Raw genomic sequence first — 19,736 nt, forward strand, 5'->3', positions numbered from 1 at the left:
TGGAAAGAAATATACTAAAATATTAACAGGGTTTTGTTAAAGTTGTGGGGTTGTGTGTAACTTCCCCTTCTTTTCTGTTTCACGAGAGTTTTTGTAATGTAGTTTACTTTTGTAAAATATTATAAGTGCTCATTTTGGCAGAACATACACTAAAACTGGAACAATACAGAGAAGATTAACATGGCTCCTGCACAAGGATGACATGCAAATTCACAAAGCATTCCGTATTTAAATATATATATATATATATATGTATTGCTTTAAATATTTGTTTTCTGTGATATGGAAACCAGAGCTTTGTAAAGCTTATTGATTATTGAAACACTGATGTTCAGAACCAGCAGTGGTACTCCTGGCAATATACATGCTATTAGGAATAAGAATATCCGACATTTCTTTCAAAAATTTTGGGTATTACTTCCACAGAATCTTTTTTTACATGTTTGAGAAGAAAATCTAAAAGCTCACACTCCTTCCTTTTTCCCTTTCTTCCTCTCCTTTGCTTTCTCAACTATAAAATTAGAATGGTAATAAGAGTAATTACCTCTAATGATGTAACGAGATTATGGGTAATTTTTATTTTCTTCATATTCTTCCTGTATTTGAAAGGTTTTAAAAAACACATTTAACATTTTTAATCTGCAATCTTTAAACTTAATGTTTTAAGTTAAATTATTAAATTTAAGTTCAAGGGGGCCAGCCCCGTGGCTGAGTTCGTGTGCTCTGCTTCAGCGGCCTGGGGTTTTGCCGGCTTGAATCCTGGGTGCAGACATGGCATTCCTTGTCAAGCCATGCTGAGGCGGCGTCCCACATGCCACAGATAGAAGGACCCACAACTAAAATACACAACTATGTACTGGGGGGCTTTGGGGAGAAAAAGGAAAAAATAAAATCTTTAAAAAAAAAATTAAGTTCAATTTAGAATAAAAAGATTTTTCAAAAAATATTTTGAAATTTTAGAATTTCATTATCTGTCTATTGAAAATCAAAAGGTCACACAAATAACAAATATAATGCTATTTGGGGCAAAAATTTTATATGAACGCCCTGTGTTTTTTCTCTTATGTCAGGTGCAAACTTTCACCTGTATTTTCAAGAGAATCTAAAGAGAAACTAAAAGAAAAGTTTACTAAGTGAAAGTTCGAAAAGGCACTGGTGTTGCCAGCGTTCTGCCTGCTAATTAAATGTCACGTTGGCCTCTGCACACAACGCATGACTGGGTTGCGACAGAGCATATGACACACATGTGATAGGATGAGCTGCTCACGTCCTTTCCAAGCAGTGCCCTGGGGAGTTGTCCTCAAGAAACACCCTTCTGAAGGCTGAAAATTCAGGTTGGGGAGCCAGAGGGGTCTTTCCAAAACACAAAAACTTTTCTGAGTATTCTAAAAATGAAGAGATGGAAAAAAACAGTGCATGCTAGATGTTGGAATGTGACATTTGAAAGCTATTAGGGAAAATGCCAGTCTGACAGGCTGCAGCAATATCCCCTAAGAGGCAGAATGAAAAGTTCAAGCCCAGGTTGACAGAGGTTCTAATTTTCTGAGTGTTCATCACTGAGACTGGGGATTCACTGGACTCCCCCCACAGCTTCTCCTCCCTTTCAGGGCTGTTGAGGGGAAAGGTCTAGTCCCCAGGATCTATCAGATTCTGTCTTGGGACTTTGAAGCCCCAGTCAGCACTGTGTGAGATGTTGTGAAGGATACAAAGTCTGTATTAGATATGCTCCACCTTGAGGAATTTATAGAGAGCTGGAGACGTACATCACACAAAGGAAAAGTTGTGTAAAAAATAAAGCCACATACAATTAAATGTCTGATGAGTGGGAACAGACTATAAGACTCAAAGGAATTCAGAGCAGGTGGAAGCTCCCCATGGGAGGGAAAAGCTCCAGAGAGTAGGATGGGAATGAGAAATGCACTGGGCCTGAAAGACTGTCAGTGATGGGTAGGGAGTCGACAAGGAACGAGGGCAGGGCAGATATTCAAAAACTTCACCAACCTGCCAACAGAGGCACTGGCTGATCAGAACGAACACTGGTCCAGCTGCTGGAGAAGCATCCTGGAAGCTCTTTCCTGAGCCAGGAGTTACTCATGTGGTTATTAGATCGTGGCAATATCACAGGTTCCTGTAGGAGGGGCAAGTCCCAGGAGACGGTGTGCTGGCAGAGAACTCAGGGTGCAGATGAGGAAAGTATCATGTTCTAAAAGCTGAATTTTAACCCTAAAACACTGGAGGATGGTTCAACACTATCCATCAGTAAAAACAGCTGGCTTCTGCAGAGATTCACAACCATCAGGGGTACATGGAAGAATATTGTGAGGAAGCAGGAAATTGGGAGTAATTTCATAAAGTTTCCTAGCTCAGTCTTATATCACCTTTTCCAACCTGCCTGGTGACTTATAGGTACACGCCTGAGTGGAAGCCAGCTCTGTCACTAACCAGATACACAGCCATAGTATTTCCTCATATGTAAAATAATGAGTCCTACCTGGCAGCATTATTGAGAGGACTAAAGATAATATACTAAAGGAACTATCACAGTTAGTATACAGCCATATAGCCAGAACTGAATGAATGATCTACTGGTATAGTAATTTGTCTTAAAAACTATATTGTAGGATAACAGTCTGCTGAGCAAGCCTGCACACAGAAGTGAAAATCCTGGGATTTGCAAAAAATATGCTCTTAACAGTAAATGCCCTATGTAATCAGGTATACCAGCTTAGACTGGGGGCAAACATTTCATGAAATCTTAATTGCTAGAAATAGGAATTGGGGTGTGGAGGTGGGAGAAGGTGTTATTTCTAAGCCAACAGATTTTTTTTTCTAGAAGGAAAATTTTATTACATTTGAGATTGATCATTAAAGGAAAAATAAACAATAATTTTTTAAATCACATAAATATAAAAACAAGATCTTAATCTGGAATGGGAAAGTTAAGACTCATATGAGTCACTGAATATAAAAGGCACTGATTGTGTGAAAAGATTGTCTTTACTGTGAGTAGAATTATAGCCCCGAGACCGGGTTTCCTTGGGGTCTGGCTAGGGGAGGCATGTCAATGGACTCCTGTTGTCTGCAGGAAAATTGGTCCCTCCCACATGGCAGAAGGCTAGGCATTGAGGGTAGGAGGTGAGGGTAGGAGAAGTTTTGGAGAGCCCAGTTTGATATTGTTATTTCTTTCTGTTATTCCCACATTTCCCTCAGTAAAGTTGTGTTAAATGTTGCAGTCTGTTCTCTGTTGTTGGGAACTCCAAGATGGACTACCACAGTGGTTGGCTGGATTAAGCATTCCTTGGGAATTCCCAGAAATCCCTGGGAGGAGAAGTCAGAGACTGGTCTTCTAGTAGTCACATGAGGGGATGAGGCTCAGAGTTATTTGGGCATTAATTAGAAGTGTGACCCTTTGAAAGCTGGACACCTCTGTTACAATTTGTCCTTGTGGATGGCTTAACTGAAGCTCACAAAGTGACTGGACACACTCCCATGATACCAGGCCACTGGGCACAGTTTCCAGATCAACAAGTCAGAGCAGCTCACTCTCCTCTAACTGGAATAACATGAAAAATGCAAATTACTTCACATGCTGGGATACAAATGTCCTAACAGCTGATTTGAAAGGATTAGAGATTGACAATCCAAGGCTATTTCCTTTTATTCCTGTCTTTTCCTTCCTTACCTACCATCCATGTTTTTCCCAAGCTTTCTTGGGCCCTGTTGCCCAAATGAAAGTGAAGAAGAAATTAACATGTATGGAAGTCTGCTATGCCAAACACACCGTGGGCTGTTCCGCATAAATTATTTCATGTAACCCCTTACACAAATTTGGCAAGATGGGTAGGATTATCCCCATTTTTCTGATGAGAATTGGAAGCTGAGAGTCCTATGTCCGAAGTAAAACAACCAGTAAGTAGGTTACAGCCTTGGGGGCCAAATAGAGGTTTATCTAACTCCAAAGTTCTTTACACCAACCACAAAGGAAAGGGTATTTTAGGATTAGTCTAGGCAAAGCTTAATTAAGAAGAAAATTGTATTGGGAGAAATGCTTACTATTTCCAAGCAAACATAAGTGATTATCTCTCAGTGGACACTGATCTCCAGCTGTAACTGAAATGCCAGCTGCAGGGGGCTCAGGTTCAGATACCTCCTCTCCACTTAGAAAACTGCCACAAAGGAAAAAGACTTGGAGAAAGGCAGTTTCAGACTGATTATGGCAAAATCAACTCAACTTTCTTGGGTGATAGGAGTAAAGGGGCCACATGTATCTGTCCTGGGGAATCAAACAGTTGCCTAGGTTGAAATAAATCTGTTGTTTGTTTCAAATCCAAGTTGTTTTATACATCTGCCTCAACAGTTTAAGCTTAAAAAATATCCCTACTCATGCAAAATCCTATTTACATACAAAGGCTCATCTGTAGTCCAGAGTCTCATCCTTCACAGCCCTCTTAGGAAAGACTGGCCACAGGGGCCTTTGCAGGCCAGTAACAGTTTGTGGATGGACACAAACGCTCAGATCACTCTTTGAAGAAGCACTGATACTGTCTCACTTTCAGGTGCAACAGCCTTACCATGGGTTACTTCTAAGATAACTCACCTAGCAATTAATTAAAACTATTTCTTTCCTCTTTGTCTTTTTGTCTTTTTTTCTTTTTTAAACTCAAGCTACCCTTGGGTCTACTTAAAGTAGTCTTTAATTACTGCAGTCTTTCTGAAGGAAATAAGAGAGATTAGAAGGTCTAGATTATATTTTCTTTCCAATTTTTGCTGTGTAACTCTAAGTGAGACTGTTAATTTTTTTTATCATCTCCAAGATGAAAGGTGTTTCTGGCGGCACTAGGGTAGAACATCAATATTTGCATGTTTCTTGACCTGCTCTTCCCCTTTCTGGATCCTACACCCATACTTTTTGAGGAACCGAACGCCAGCGGGAACAAGTAAGAGAGAACATGTAAGCAGAGCTACCAACTCGCGGTAAGCATCTAAATTGGCTTTTTTTAGTCTTATTGTGGAATTTGATTTAAAACCAAACCAGACACCACCAAAGCACCACACTCTGTACCTTTCCTTTGTCATCTCTATTTTGTGGTAACATGATTTTCTATCACAGAGTGACGACACCATTATAACTTAAGAGGTTTCTACGCTGAAATCCCAGAAACAGTGAGAGGGAAAAGGGTTATTTCTCTTTGGTTTCCCTTCCCCCAAAGTTCCCTTCTGTGCACCTCAAACTTACTCTTTAACCTAATCTTCTTCTGAGGGGAAATTTGTCAATAATTTGTAGGGATACACCTCAGCTTTGACCTCAATGGCTCACCAAAACCAGAGCCAGCCCCTCACTCAGTCGTGTCCAATAATGATTTTTCCACAGGGACTAAAGCCCCACTTGAACCTGGATATTTTTCCCCCTTAGGATCCTCCCTGGAGAAAAAGAATCAAGGAAGCCCTCATGCAGAGGGTTGAGCAGAGAACAGAAACGCCAGAGCCTTCCAGCTTCAACTGTTCCTACTGTTCTGATGAGCAGCTTGGGGCTGGAAAGGGAGAGGATCTAGCAGAGGAAAGACGGTGGCTTTTAGAGGCTTTGGGGAAGGGCTCTCTCGGGAAATCTGAAAGTATATAGAAAGTCCTCCAGTTATTAGGAAAATGCAGATATCAGTGCCTGACAAACAGTAGGTGCTCAATATATACATTAAATAATTGAATAGTTGGATAAATGAATGGGCAAGAGGGAAGAAGCAGAAGAGATGAGGGTGAAGCAGGGCTGGGTACAGATCAGATTCACCTTCCTCTCTTCCTGGGACCTTTTTTGGGGTTGTTTCTGTTTTTTCCAGTTGCTCCAGGAAGATGCTCAGACACCACCTCCAGGCTGAAAGCTTCTCCATCACTTCACCTTTCCAAACTTAGTGACTGCTAGCCTAGGAATCCTACACCTTCCAGGTGCAGGCTCAAGATAAGCAAGCATGGATAGTAAGAAAAAAGAAAGAAAAGTAGAGGGCAAGCAGAGGAGTCTGCATTCTCTTCCTTGTGTTTTAATATGCTGGTGCTTATGGACAAGTTAACTTCTTCACGCCTCTGTTTTCCATCACTGTGAGTTAGAGGTAATATCAATGAGGCACCCTGGAGGTAAATCCACTGATGGTAGATCTGTGAAAGCATAAGAAAAATACCATGTTTGGAAATATCTACATAATATGCCTTCAAAGCAAACCCTTAGTTCTCATCAGCTCTCACATAAACCAGTGCTACTCAGACCTTAACGAGAGCTTATTAGAATGCAGGTCTGATTCCCTAGGTCCTGAGCGAGGCCCAAGATTGTGCACTCCTAACAAGTTGCCTGGTAATGCCAAAGCTGCCCTACAGAGGACTATACTTTGAGTAGCAGCAACCTAGAGTCTAGGTCCTAGACCTACGATGTCTTCCAGCTTCAGTTCTTGCCGAGTCTCTCCCACCCTCAGCCCCCAACTCAGCACTCTGCCATCATCAATGACTTGCAGAGCCCCAAACATGCCATGTTCTTCAAACCTGTGTGGCTTTGTACATTTTCCCTCTGCCTTTCACCCCTCTTCACTAGACGAGCTCCTTCCTGCCTCAGTTCACATGTAACCTCTTCCTTGAAACCTTCCTGCCTCCTCATTTTACCAGGAAGTCAGCCCCTTTCTCCTCTGTGCTTGTCACACTGTACTATAACATGCTGTTTACATATTATAGTAGCACAAAGTTGCTCAGATTATTGCCCTACACAAGGGTCCCTGGCCAAGGAGGCAAAAGGGGGCTGAAATCCATCCTATTCTCCACTTGCCACGTCTGCAGAGCTGTCTCCCCCAGGAGGAAGGAATGACTTTTTCTAATTCACAAAAAGGTGCCACATGTGCTGATTGTCTTTTCTACCAGATGTGGGTCCTTTAGGAAGGAACCAAATCTTGTTCATCTTTATATTTCTATCTCCTAGCACAGTGCCTGCTACAATTCAGTGTCCAATGAAATGTCTGTTGAATGAATAAATGATGAGAGAAAGAAATGAAAAGCTACTGAGAGGAATGCATGGACATTAATTTCATTCAGTTCTAAAGGTAAATCAACTGAATTGTAAGCAAGAGGTCTGGGATTTTGCTAATAAGCTGCTAAAAAGGCAAGGTCCTCAAGGCCTCATTTTACTAAAAGGACTGTAATAGGTGTTAGTGAAACGGGATGTAAAGGCTACAGTCAGCATCTTTAGAAGACTCATCTGAACCAACAAAGAAATAGGCTGCCTAGAATCACCACCAAATTGTCATATCTTCTCAGATCTAGGGGAAGATGAGGGAAACTCTGAGGTTATTATTTGGTCACAAGATTTAGACGCTACTGGAAGCAAAAACATCCTGAGAACAAGAAGAGGTCATGATAAAACCATGAATTTACCTGGAGGGGTTGAAGTCAGAAACCAAGCAGAGAATGTATTGAACTGTGAAAGTGAGGTTCCCATGACTGCTAAGGGGCTGGGCTTTGTTGAGAAAGGTCCAACCCAGGTAAAGAAGCATTTTGATATATTCTTTTAAATGGAGTTTATCTGATCTGCTTTGCAAGAGTTTCTCAGTTGTTTCCACATGAGTGTCCCTGACAAGACTGTAAGCTCCTGGAAGTTGGAACCAAGACTTAGACTTTTATCGTGCTGGGACTGTGTGATGCTTTGTGAAATGAGGGAAGTCCTGGATTTGCAGGGAGTTTACAGCTGTCATTGATGGTAAAATAAGGAAGTGCAAAGTGCTAATAATCCTCAACCAAAATATCCAGAATTTCACTCTGGGACTGTGAAAGAGATTCCTCTGAGAAGCATACCGATACCTTGCAAAAACGCAACCTGGATTATGCCTTCTTACATCATCTTGTTCTTATTAAAACCAGTTTCTGAAGATACAACTGTGTTTCTGCAGTAAAGGGAACTGAGAATCTTGAATACTGTACACTATCATGTGACTTCAGGGTAAAATGTTCTTCCAAACAAAACCTAAATTAAACATGCACACACACACAGAGAAAAGAAAGTAGGGTATGATTTCCAAATTTCCATTATCTCGTACCAAAATTTAATCCCAGATGTCCATCACCTTGGAGCCAGGGTAGTAAACAACTAGGAAGAATTTGCGAGCACTTTGGGTCAGATCCTTTCATCTAAGTCACTTTCTGGTCTAGTTATCTAGAACCATCTTTGCAATCAGGGTGATGTGGAGTGATTAGCAAATAGTATAGAGATAAGGTCTTCCTGACATAACACCATCCTAAGATTTAAAATTGATAACCACCCAAGAACCTATGGGCTCTGCTGGAGCCAAGAACTGGGTAATTGCAAAGTTTTATCTTTTTAAAGCAACAAAAAATGTTGACTTCATGTACTTATTCCATGGGTCATTTCTAGAGGGAAGGCAGGCTAGTTAATTTCTCTTTTCTAGGAAAATAAGCCAAATAGCAAATATTAATTTTTTTAAAAGGCTTTCAATTATTTTTTTTTTAAAGATTTTATCTTTTCCTTTTTCTCCCCAAAGCCCCCCGCTACATAGTTGTATATTCTTCATTGTGGGTTCTTCTAGTTGTGGTATGTGGGACGCTGCCTCAGCGTGGTTTGATGAGCAGTGCCATGTCCGCGCCCAGGATTCGAACCAACGAAACACTGGGCCGCCTGCAGCGGAGCACGCGAACTTAACCACTCGGCCACGGGGCCAGCCCCTCAATTACTTTTTTTAAAAAATGCATGCTCACTTTAGAAAAATTTAGAAAGCATAAGGGAATTCAAAAAAGAAAGATCCCTCCAAATGCCACTAACTAGAACCACCTTACTAATATCTTGCTGTAGCTTTTCAAGTCATAGAAAAAAATCAACACATGAAAAACTGTGTTTATATATTCACTAAGTGAATCAAATGCAGGCTATGCTCTTACACTCTGAGGATCAGTGGAACTGTGTAAGTAAAATAATCTGGAAATCTTAAATGTCAAATTCAAAAAGTAAGAAAATACGTGAATATTGATCACTACTTTCAATGGATGAGAATGCAAATTTCCTGATCTTTCACGACTTTTTTTTTTTTAGCTTTTTTTTATTTTTCCTTTTTCTCTCCAAAGCCCCCTGGTACACGTTGTATATTTTTAGTTGCGGGTCCTTCTAGTTGTGGCATGTGGGATGCCGCCTCAGCATGGCTTGATGAGTGGTGTCATGTCAGCGCCCAGGATCCAAAACGGCCAAACTCTGGGCCTCTGAAGCAGAGGGCGAAAACTTAACCACTGGGCCATGGGGCTGGCCCTCACATGACTTTTTGTTCAAACAGGTTGGAAAGGTTTTGACACACTTGTTTGCTGTTTCTACATCTTGGAGGAAAGCTGAAAATACCTTCTCAGGTACTGGATACTGGTTGGCACCAAAAAAAAAGAAAAGAAAAAGAAAAATTCCTTTTAGGAGAGTTAGAGAAGTCCCAGAAAATCATTTATCAAGCAATTCAGATTCACCCTTTTGAAAAAGATTGACCCTGGGAATTTTATTATTTAGAATGTCAGTTATAAGACATTTCTTCTGAGTGTCCATATCATTTTTCCTTCTCACAAAGCTCTTCTTTCTTGGCTTCTTTACCTGGTTCTCTGAAGATATCTGAAGTGATTGCCTTTGGATACCACAATAGTAGGCAACTAAATTTCTCACTCTGTGATATGGAATTGCTTTGAAGGTGAGTTCTGAAGCTTTGAACTTCAAACTTTGATATAAGCACCAAAAATGTTTGAGTCAATATGTGTGGCTTAGCATGTAAAATAGCAGCAAAAATAATAACAACAACAAACACATAAAGTTCTTACTGTGTGTCAGGAACTATTCTTTGTTCTTCACAACTACTAATTCATTTAATCTTCATAATAAAATCCTGATAATCCTCCTATGAGCTAGATACCATTATTATCACCATTTTACATATGAAGAACAGAGAGTAATTTGTGCAAAGTCACGGGCTAATATGTGGCAAAGCCATGACAGGAGTCTGGCAGCCTGTCTTAGGTAGTCCATATCTCTAATCACTATACTTGATTATCTCGTCTACCAATCCATTTCCCCAGATGAAAAATTACGTTGATTCCTCTGTCTATCCTCCTCCCCCAATATATCCACTTGAGTAACTGAACGCCAAGTTCAATAGAGCTGCATTCTCTAACAACTCTCTTTCCCAAGGTCCACAGGAGAAGCTGCTATTTGCCCATGAATCCTCCCTCACTCCATATGCGAAGGGGCATCATGGAGACTAATGCCCTGTACATGTTACTACAGGGAGGAAGGTGAGTCTTCTTGTTCATTTAGCATGAAGAGTCTCTCAGGTTGAAGGGTTTCCCTCCCCCTCCCCCTGTAGCTGGCAGCAGGTGAGAAGGTCTCCTGGGTATCAGTTTCACATGATCTGCCTCAGACACAGACGAGTACGGTGCACCTGGTACAGCAACTTCTTGCCTCAGTTTTACTGCTAACTGCATGTTCCATCTACAGGAAGATTTTAAGGAACTGAGCATGAATTATAAACTTTGCTACTTGATGACGCACATAAAGCTCATCAGCTTTCATTTTCTCAGCTGGGAGCGTAACTGACGTGACCAGAGCAAAGAAAGAAACTCTCAAATTATCATATTAACAATTCTGTTCTTTAGATGAGACAACATAACCTTGAGATAATAGAGCTGGAACAGAAGTTCAACATCATCCCCCATATTTTACAGATAAGGAAACTGACCCAAAGGGGACTCACGGTGTGCTCAGGATGACACAACTAATTTGTGACTTTAAAAATATATATTTCCTTTTTTGGCTTATTCTATTTTAAAAAAGAAAAGAATAGAAATTAAGTAGACTGTTTAGCCTTCTAGAAATGGTTCACAGAATAAGGCTCATGACATGAATTCAGCATTTTATGGCCTTACACAAAGGAAAACTGCAATTACCACCCCTAAACCCAAAATGGGTCATTCTAGGGCCCTAGGGCCACATAGTACTATGCAAATGGAGAAGCACCTGGTCTTTGGTCCCTTAGCTACTGTGCTGCTCACTCTCCATCACTGGCTGGGCCTTTAGCATCTGTTGGGCCCTATTGCCCTTGCTAGCCTTCAGAGGTTCTCCCACAAAGGTCCTCTCTTTTGATCACAGGTCTGCCATAAGGGATTCTTGCCACTGCTCTTGGGGCTTAAGAGCTCAAGCCAGGCCACCACAGGCATCCATCCATGCCTGCCCCACCAGAGGTCTCATCCTCTTTGGAGAACTGTGCAAAAGTGCAATCAGATCCCAACTCTTATAGAACCTACTGCAAATCTGCTCCTCTCCAATCCCTATCCATGACAGGCCCATGCATTCTCCCTTCTCCTTAGGGTCAGGCCACTTCCTTTCCTCTTGCCCTCCAAAAATCCAGGTCTTACCATCCCAGGGACTTTCTGAAGCAAGGGTTACAATGCATCCCTGAGACCAGGACACCCTGATCTCCAAGACACAAAGCCTAGGCTTATACTTTCTTTCTTTCAGGGAGAGCCTAGAGCAGAAAACAAGATCCCTGTTATCTCGAACGAATTATTTGTGTAATTGTATGTTTAATGTCTGACTCTCTCTCTCTCTGGATTATAAATTTCATGAATTCAGGATTAGGATTAGGTCAAGGTTAGAGTTAGATTTAGGGTCCTTCTGTCTTGTTCACTTTTGCATCCTCTGTGCTCAAAGCCTAGTAAATAATGGTAATTCAATATGTACTTGCAAAGGGAAGAATGGGAGAGAGCAAGGAAGGGAGAGAGAGAAGAAGGGAACGAGAGAGGGAAGCAATGGCCCAGAGAAATAACAAGAGTCTGATTTAAGGTAGTCTCAGAGGAGATAGAGAGAAAGAGGTGGGAATGAAGTCGAAAACTATTAAGAAGAAATAATTTACAGGGCTTGATTAACACATTTTCCACGAAAGATGTAAAAGACAGTAGTCAAGGATGATTCTGAGATTTTTTAATTGACTCACCTAAATGTGATGTGGGATTGTGAGAGGAGGATTGGGTTTGGTTTTGTTGGTAAAGGGTAGGGGATGGCAGATAGATTTGTGGGTCTTACTGTTTTAAGTCTGTGTGAATGGGGAAACCAAAATGAAATTGTGAAGTGGGCAAAGTTATCTTTAGAAACTCCCTTGTCTTTTAGAACCATTTCAGGTCACCGCTTCCCTAATTTTTTACCCATCTTTCTTCATCCACATCTGCTCTTAAGAAGTGTTATGGGGGCCAGCCTGGTGGCACAGTGGTTAAGTTCACTCGCTCTGCTTCAGCAGCTTGGGATTTGCTGGTTTGGATCCTGGGTATAGACCTACACACCACTTGTTAAACCATGCTGTCGCAGGCATCCCACGTATAAAGCAGAGGAAGATGGGCATGGATGTTAGCTCAGGGCCAGTCTTTCTCAGCAAAAAGAGGAGGATTGGCAGCAGATGTTAGCTTACGGCTAATCTTTCTCAAAAAAAAAAGTGTCCTGACAATCTAGGCAATCTCAGTTTGAAAGATAAACTATTGATGAGACACAATGAGTTAGTTCTCTCATGTTGAACTTGAATGCTAATATGGGAGCAGGCCTCATACCAAAGGAATGATAATAACACCACTAATAAGAGCCAGAGCTCATATGGCCCTTAATATGTGCCAGGCACTGTTCCAAGCACTTAATGCTCTCAGCAGTACCATGAGGTAGAAACCATTTTAGAGATGAGGAAACTGAGACACCAAGAGGCTAAGTGACTTGTCCCAAAGTCACACAATTAGTCATGGAGCAGGAAACATACCCTGGCATTGTGCCTCTAAAGTCCATTCTTGTAACCACTACTTTGGGAATGAAAGTAAAAGGGTGGAAATTTAAGAGCAGAAATGTACCATAAGTTCTGTAAAGGAACCTTCAGGGACATTCAGATCCCACTACGCAGGTCACTGCAGTCTCATCCTACTAACTAATGACTATAATGACAGGAGCTCTGCCAAGAATTAACCTTAGGCAAATTGCTGAATCTCTTTCAGTTTCATTTTCCTTATACATAAAATTAGGAGAAATTACTCATGTACAAGGTTATTCCTATGGCAATGTTGTAATACCAAATGACTAGAAACAAGCTAAATGTCTATTAATAGGAGACTGGCTAAAAGATGATTGTGCACCCATAAAATGGAATACAATGCAGCTTAAAAAGGAATAAGGAAGATCTTTATGTACTGCTATAGAGAGATTTCCAGGATATATTGTTACATAAAAAAAAACCAAAACATGGTGCAGAACTGGATATATACTATGCTACAATTTGAGTAAATAAGGATGATAGGAATTTATATATTCCTTTATGCTTGCATGTGTATACACACAGGAAACCTATAGAACTGGCCACTTCCAGAGAACTGGGTGGATGGGGAAGAGAGAAGTGAGGAGGGAGCCTGTAGCAGTTAGGATCCCAGCAGGAAATACATGGCATACTCAAAAGGAGTAGTGGAAGGGAGTTTAATGAAGGAATTATTTACGAAGGTGTGGACAGGGCTAAGGCACCCAACAAAAGATGGTGATATGCCCACTCTTGGGCTAGCTACGGTGGGGAATCATTACCATGCCTAGGCCCTAAGGGACAAGGGGAGTAAGTGGTTATCTGAACCCAGAGAGCTGTAGGTGTAGAAGGAGCCACTGGACAGAAGCTGTAGCTTTCCCTAGATGAACCCACAGCCCAGTAGGAAAGGAGCTGGGGAAATAAACACCCTGACCCTATTCTCCTCCTGCTCTCGGGTCTCCTGCCAATGCCACCCCACAGGCAAACCCTACCAGAAGCCCAAGGGCAGAGGAACTGTCAGTGCACCCTTAGAGATGAGCCTCTGGTTGCCAAGGCAGGGTGAACAGTGGATCTGGAGGGCAGACAGAAAATACCCACTGCACAGACTATATGGGCCTTTTACCTTGTAAATTTAGAACTATGTGGATATGTAACTTATTTAAAAAGTAGTCAATTTTACACACATGCAAAAAAGAAATTAAAAAATAAAACATAAAATGAGGAATTAGAGCGGATGGTTTTTAAGTCTCTCCTCTCCAAGTTCTGCCTATTAGTTTTTCACCTACTGACAATCCATGGCTCCACCTAGTGTCAGAGCGATGCCTCGCTGAGTTCTGAGCACACTCATTCCAGGGGAATTCAGAGGCGGTCACTCTCTCTGCCCCAAATCATTGGTGCGTGTAAGCAGTTTTCACTGTGAATTATACCTACTTGGTGAATAATATCCCCTTAAAAGTAGAGAATAATTATTTTGAGACATAGAATATTTGTTCCTTTTTTTCTATTAAAGCAATTGTGGGAATTTACTTAAATTACTTAAATTTATTAAAATTTACTTCAATATTGAACTAAGTAGTTATATTTTTTTTCCATATTTCAAACTGATGAATAAACTTGGAGGTAAACAGCATGCGATCTAAGACTGTAAATCTTCCACTTTTGAGCTTGTCACTCTCCTGTTCGTAGGTCCTTAACACAGTGATGTTCAATCGTGGCTACAAAGTAATATCCTCTCAGGAGTTTTCAGAATCTCCCACTTGGAGATTCTAATTTACGTGGTCTGAGATGGGACTCAGGCATCGATTTTTTTTTTTTAAAGATTTTATTTTTTTTCCTTTTTCTCCCCAAAGCCCCCTGGTACATAATTGTATAGTCTTCGTTGTGGGTCCTACCAGTTGTGGCATGTGGGACACCACCTCAGCGTGGTTTGATGAGCAGTGCCATGTCCACGCCCAGGATTTGAACCAACGAAACACTGGGTTGCCTGCAGCAGAGCATGCGAGCTTAACCACTCAGCCACGGGGCCAGCCCAGGCATCGATTTTTTTAATGTGAGAATTTATTCTTTTTTATTGAAGTATAATTGACATATGATATCCTGTTAGTTTCAGGTGTACATCATTTGTTGTTAGTGCTGTCGAGTCAATTCCAACTCCTTGCAACTCCGTATACAGCAGAGCAGACGCCTGCCTGGTCTTTTTGTGCCATCCTCTCATTTTCTGGAACTGTATCAGAAAATGCTCCACTGCTATTTCTAGGGTTTTCGTGGCCAATTTTTTCAGAACTGGGTGGCCAGGTCCTTCTTCCTAGTCTGTCTTAATCTGGAAGCTCTGCTGAAATCTGTCTACCATGGGTGACCCTGCTGGTATTTGAAATACCAGTGGCACAGTTTTCAGCATCACAGCAACACCTAGCTGCCACAGCATGACAACAGAGAGACCGGTGGTGTGGTTCTCTGACTTGGAAATGAACCCTGGGCCGCAGTGGTGAGGGCGCTGACTCTTACCACTAGACCACCAGTGTACATCATGGTGATTCAATATTTATATATATTACAAAATGATCACCACAGTAAGTCTAGTTATCATCTGTCACCATACAAAGTTATTACAGTATTATTAACTATATTCCCTATGCAATACATAAAATCCCTGTCACTTATTTATTTTATAACTGGAAATTTGTACTTCTTAAGCCCCTTCACCTATTTTGCCTGCACCCCAACCCCTCCCCTCCCTGGTAACCACCAGTTTCTGTTTTGTTTGCTCATTTGTTTCTTAGATTCCACATAGAAGTGAAATCATATGGTATTTGCCTTTCTCTGTTTGACTTACTTCACTTAGCATAATATCCCTAGGTTTATCCATGTTGTTGCAAATGGCAACACTTCATTCTTTTTTATGGCTGAGTAATATTCCATTGTGTGTGTGTGTGTGTGTGTGTGTGTGTGTGTGTGTGTATTTTCCACATCTTCTTCATCCATTCAACTATACTACAAAGCTATAGTAATCAAAACAGTACGGTATTGGCATGAAAACAGACACGTGGATCAATGAAAGAAAATAGACAGCCCAGAAATAAACCCATGTATATATGGTTAATTAATCTATGACAAAGGAGGCAAAAATACAAAATGGGGAAAAAGTCTCTTCAATAAATGGTGTTGGGAAAATTGGACAGCTACATGCAAAAGAAAAGAAAATGGACTTCTATCTTACATCATACACAAAGATAAATTCAAAATGGATTAAAGACTTGAATGTAAGACCTGAAACCATGAAACTCCTAGCAGAATCCTAGAACATTTTTTTTTTCTTTAAAGCTCTCCAGTGATTGTAATGGGCAACCAAGGCTGGGAGTCCTTGCTTTAACAATTCCTCGATGCCTACCAGGTATATTTCCTCCACTACTCAGGATGTGCTCCCTCTGCTTTAGACAAACTAGGTTACTTGTAAAACAATTTTCCACCCTCTGTGCCTTGCTCAGTCTACACTCTCTACGCTGCTCATGCCTTGAATGCTTTGCCCCCTGCCTCCATCTCAACTGCCATATTTCTACCTATTATTCTAAACCCTGGTTAAGGGCTACCTCCTCATTCACAAACGGATGTTTCTTCCCCCTTTGAACCCTTGAAGATTTTTAAAAAATAACTTTTATGATCTTTTTTCTTTAAGAGAAAATTAAAACAATGATAGGGTGTTCTTTTTACTTATCAAATTGACAATAATCAAAATGTCTGATATTTCTGTGAAGAAAATGAGCACTCCTTGTATGATGAGAGTGTAAATTGGTGTGATGGCTTTAAAAACAATCTGGCAATATGGGTCAAAATACACACTGTTTCACACTGCAATTCTACTCCTAGGAATTTATCCTATGCACATAATCACACAGGTGGTCAAAAATGCCTGTAAAAGAAAGGTCATTGCAGCATTGTTCATAATAGCAAAAGATGGGAAATAACTGAAATGTGTTGTGAATAGAAGACTAGTTAAATAAGTAATGCTACATCTATACAGTGGAATGCTGAGCAGACAAAAAAAATGAAAATATATCTACAGATGCTGATATAGAACAATTCTAAGGTATACTGTTAAGTAGAAAAAAAGACTCAATACAATGTTATAGAACGGTCCCATTGTGTGTGTGTGTGTTTCTTTTTTTTTACAAAAGAATAAATATATATTAATCTATGCTTGCAAATGCATTGAATATCTTTGGAAGGATACACAAGTAGCTGTTAACAGCTGTAGGAAAGCAAACTACAAGTGATGGGCCTGGGATGGCAAAATAACAAAGGACAAATTTGTAAAATTCCCCATATATTTGAAAATATTAAAACATACTTATAAATAATTCATGTGAAAAAGAAGAAATGATGATGGAAATTTAAAAACATTAAAAACTGAATGATAATGAAAATACTACCTACCATGTCCTGTAGGACACAAAGTCGTTTTTTAAGGGAAATTTATTAATTTTTACACTTACTTTAGACAAGAAGAAAGGTTGAAAATTAGCGAGCTATGTGTTCAACTTAAGAAATTAGGAAAAGAGCAATAGATAAAAACAAGTATAAAGAAGTAGATAAGGATAAAAACAGAAGTTCACAAAAAAGTATACAAAGATACAAAAGAAGAAAATCCACAAAACTTAAAGTCTTCTTTTATAAATAGAGAAATCTTTGCTGAGATTGAGCAAGAAAAAGAAAGAAAGAAAAAATAAGCAATATTAGGAAGGAAAGGGACATAAAGATAAGGCACAAATTTTTAAAAATGTATCAACTTAGGCCAAATACTTAAATACTTAAGCGAAATGGGAAAATTATTAGAAAAATATAACAACAAAATTTACTCAAAAATAGAGAACCTGAACTGACTTATAACTACTAAAGAAGTATAATCTATATATGTATATATATATATTATTTTTGGTGAGGGAGATTGGCCTTGAGCTAACACGTGTGCCAATCTTCCTCCACTTTGTATGTGAGATGCCACCACAGCATGGCTTGATGAGCGGTATGTAGTTCTGTGCCCAGGATACAAACCCATGAACCCTAGGCTGCCGAAGTGGAGCACATGAACTTAACCACTACATCACCAGGCCAGCCCCCAAAATGTAATCCATATTTTAAAGTCTACCCACAAAGAAAATATTAAGATCAGATATTTTTACAGATGACTTATACCAGGCTTTCAAGGAAGAGACCACTCCAATCTTTAAAACCGTCCCAGAGAACAGAAAAAGAGAGACTATGACACAAGTCATTGTATGAGATTAATATAATCTTGATATCAAAACCACGCAAGATAATACATCATAAACAAGTTGAGTTTATCCAGAAATGCAAGGATAGTTAAACATTAGAAAATATACAAATATAATTCACTACATTAACTTATTAAAGGAGATGAAGCATATGATCATCTTAAAAGATGTGGCAAACAGTACTCCTAGTCATAAAAAAAAAAAGAGAAGTAGACTCTAAGAAGTCAGGAACAAAATAAAGAAGTCCATTTACTTCTATGCAACATGATACTGGATTTCCTAACAAGTGTAGTAAGACAAGAAAAAGAAGTAACAAAGCACAAAGATGAGGAAAAGCAGTAAAAGGTAGAAGTATTGGAATAGCCTTTATTCATAAATATATAATTGTCTACATCGAAAGTCCCAAAGAATCTACAGGCAAATGATTAGTAATAATGAAACAGCTTAGCAACAGGGATGAATAGAATACCAACATATAATCAAATATATTTCTAAGCACTGGCAACAAAGAGTTAGAAAATTCAATTTTGAAAAAAAAATGCACTTTACCATAACAAAAAACCTAAGCTACATTTAATGAAAGTTATATAAGACCTATATGGAATAAATTTGAAAACTATTTGATGAACATCAAAGACCTATTATAGAAATAAATAGTGAAGGATGTTGGAAGACTATTGTAAAGTTGCCAGTTCTCTCCAATTCGATCTATAGATTTAATGTAATTTAATTCCAAATCCCAAAAGGATTTTCCCCCCAAATTGACAAGCTGATTCTAAAATGCGTAGAGATGAACAAAGGTCAAAATATAACAAAGACTCTTTTGGAGAACAATAAGGTAGGAGAACTTGGAGTATCAGATTCGAAGACTTTAATTATAAATTTATAATGATGAACAGAGTGTGGTACTGATGCTTCAATAGACAAATCGATTAATGGAATAGTAGAGATTCCAGAACATATCCACATATATATGATCCACACATATGTGGACATAAAATATAACAGAAGTGGTATTGTATATACTGTGGAAAGAAATGGTTAGTCAATAAGTGGTGCTGGGACAACATGGGGAAAAAATGAAATTGGACTCTTACCTCACACAATAATAAGAAGTTAATTCTAGATATATTAAAGACTAGATGTGAAAGCTGATATTTTTAAACAACTAAAAGAAAATACAGGATAATATCTTTATAACTTTGGGGTAGAGAAGACGCTCTTAAACAAATCACAGAAAAAAGCTTATCTAAAACTGAAAAGATCGACAAATTTGACTACAGTAAAATTAAGGCTTTCTGTTTTTCAAAAGACCCCACAAAAGAATTTGTAGACAAGCCACAAGCCACTAGTAGATATCTGCAATATATATAAATAGTGATATGCTGGTAAATGTTTAAAAACTAGGTTTCCAAGGGGAAAGCCGTGATTTGTAGAGTTTGATGATTTTCATGGAGAAAATACTCCCACCAAGGCCTATTTCAAGCTACCAACATGATGTCGATAAACATGGAGGTAGGAAGAGATACACAAAATTACTCCTGTGAGACCGTACAAGCCAACTCCAGCACACCACTGTATATAACTCGAAAGGATTTGTTTCCAGAATATTTAAAGAAATCCTGTGTGTATCTAATTAAGTGTCAAGCAA

The 19,736-nt window shown here is 39.5% G+C and overlaps 1 long non-coding RNA gene and 1 other non-coding gene across 6 annotated transcripts in view; one reads left to right on the forward strand and one right to left on the reverse strand.

Moving 5' to 3' along the window:
• Positions 1 to 19,736, reverse strand: part of LOC103554261 (uncharacterized) — a 38,671-nt gene that overhangs the window by 6,875 nt on the left and 12,060 nt on the right. The window contains exon 1 of one of the 5 annotated variants that reach the window (XR_011531465.1): positions 2,002 to 2,376. The exons of the other annotated variants lie outside the window; for them this stretch is intronic. This is a non-coding gene — a long non-coding RNA (uncharacterized lncRNA). Of the gene's footprint in view, positions 1 to 2,001; positions 2,377 to 19,736 lie in introns of those variants that run through there. 5 annotated transcript variants of the gene reach the window in all.
• LOC139078799 (U6 spliceosomal RNA) lies at positions 126 to 232 on the forward strand. The gene has a single exon (XR_011531914.1). It is a non-coding gene; the product is annotated as a U6 spliceosomal RNA (small nuclear RNA).

The sequence above is a fragment of the Equus przewalskii genome, chromosome 22, assembly GCF_037783145.1.
Source record: "Equus przewalskii isolate Varuska chromosome 22, EquPr2, whole genome shotgun sequence".
NCBI classification, from domain to species: domain Eukaryota; kingdom Metazoa; phylum Chordata; class Mammalia; order Perissodactyla; family Equidae; genus Equus; species Equus przewalskii.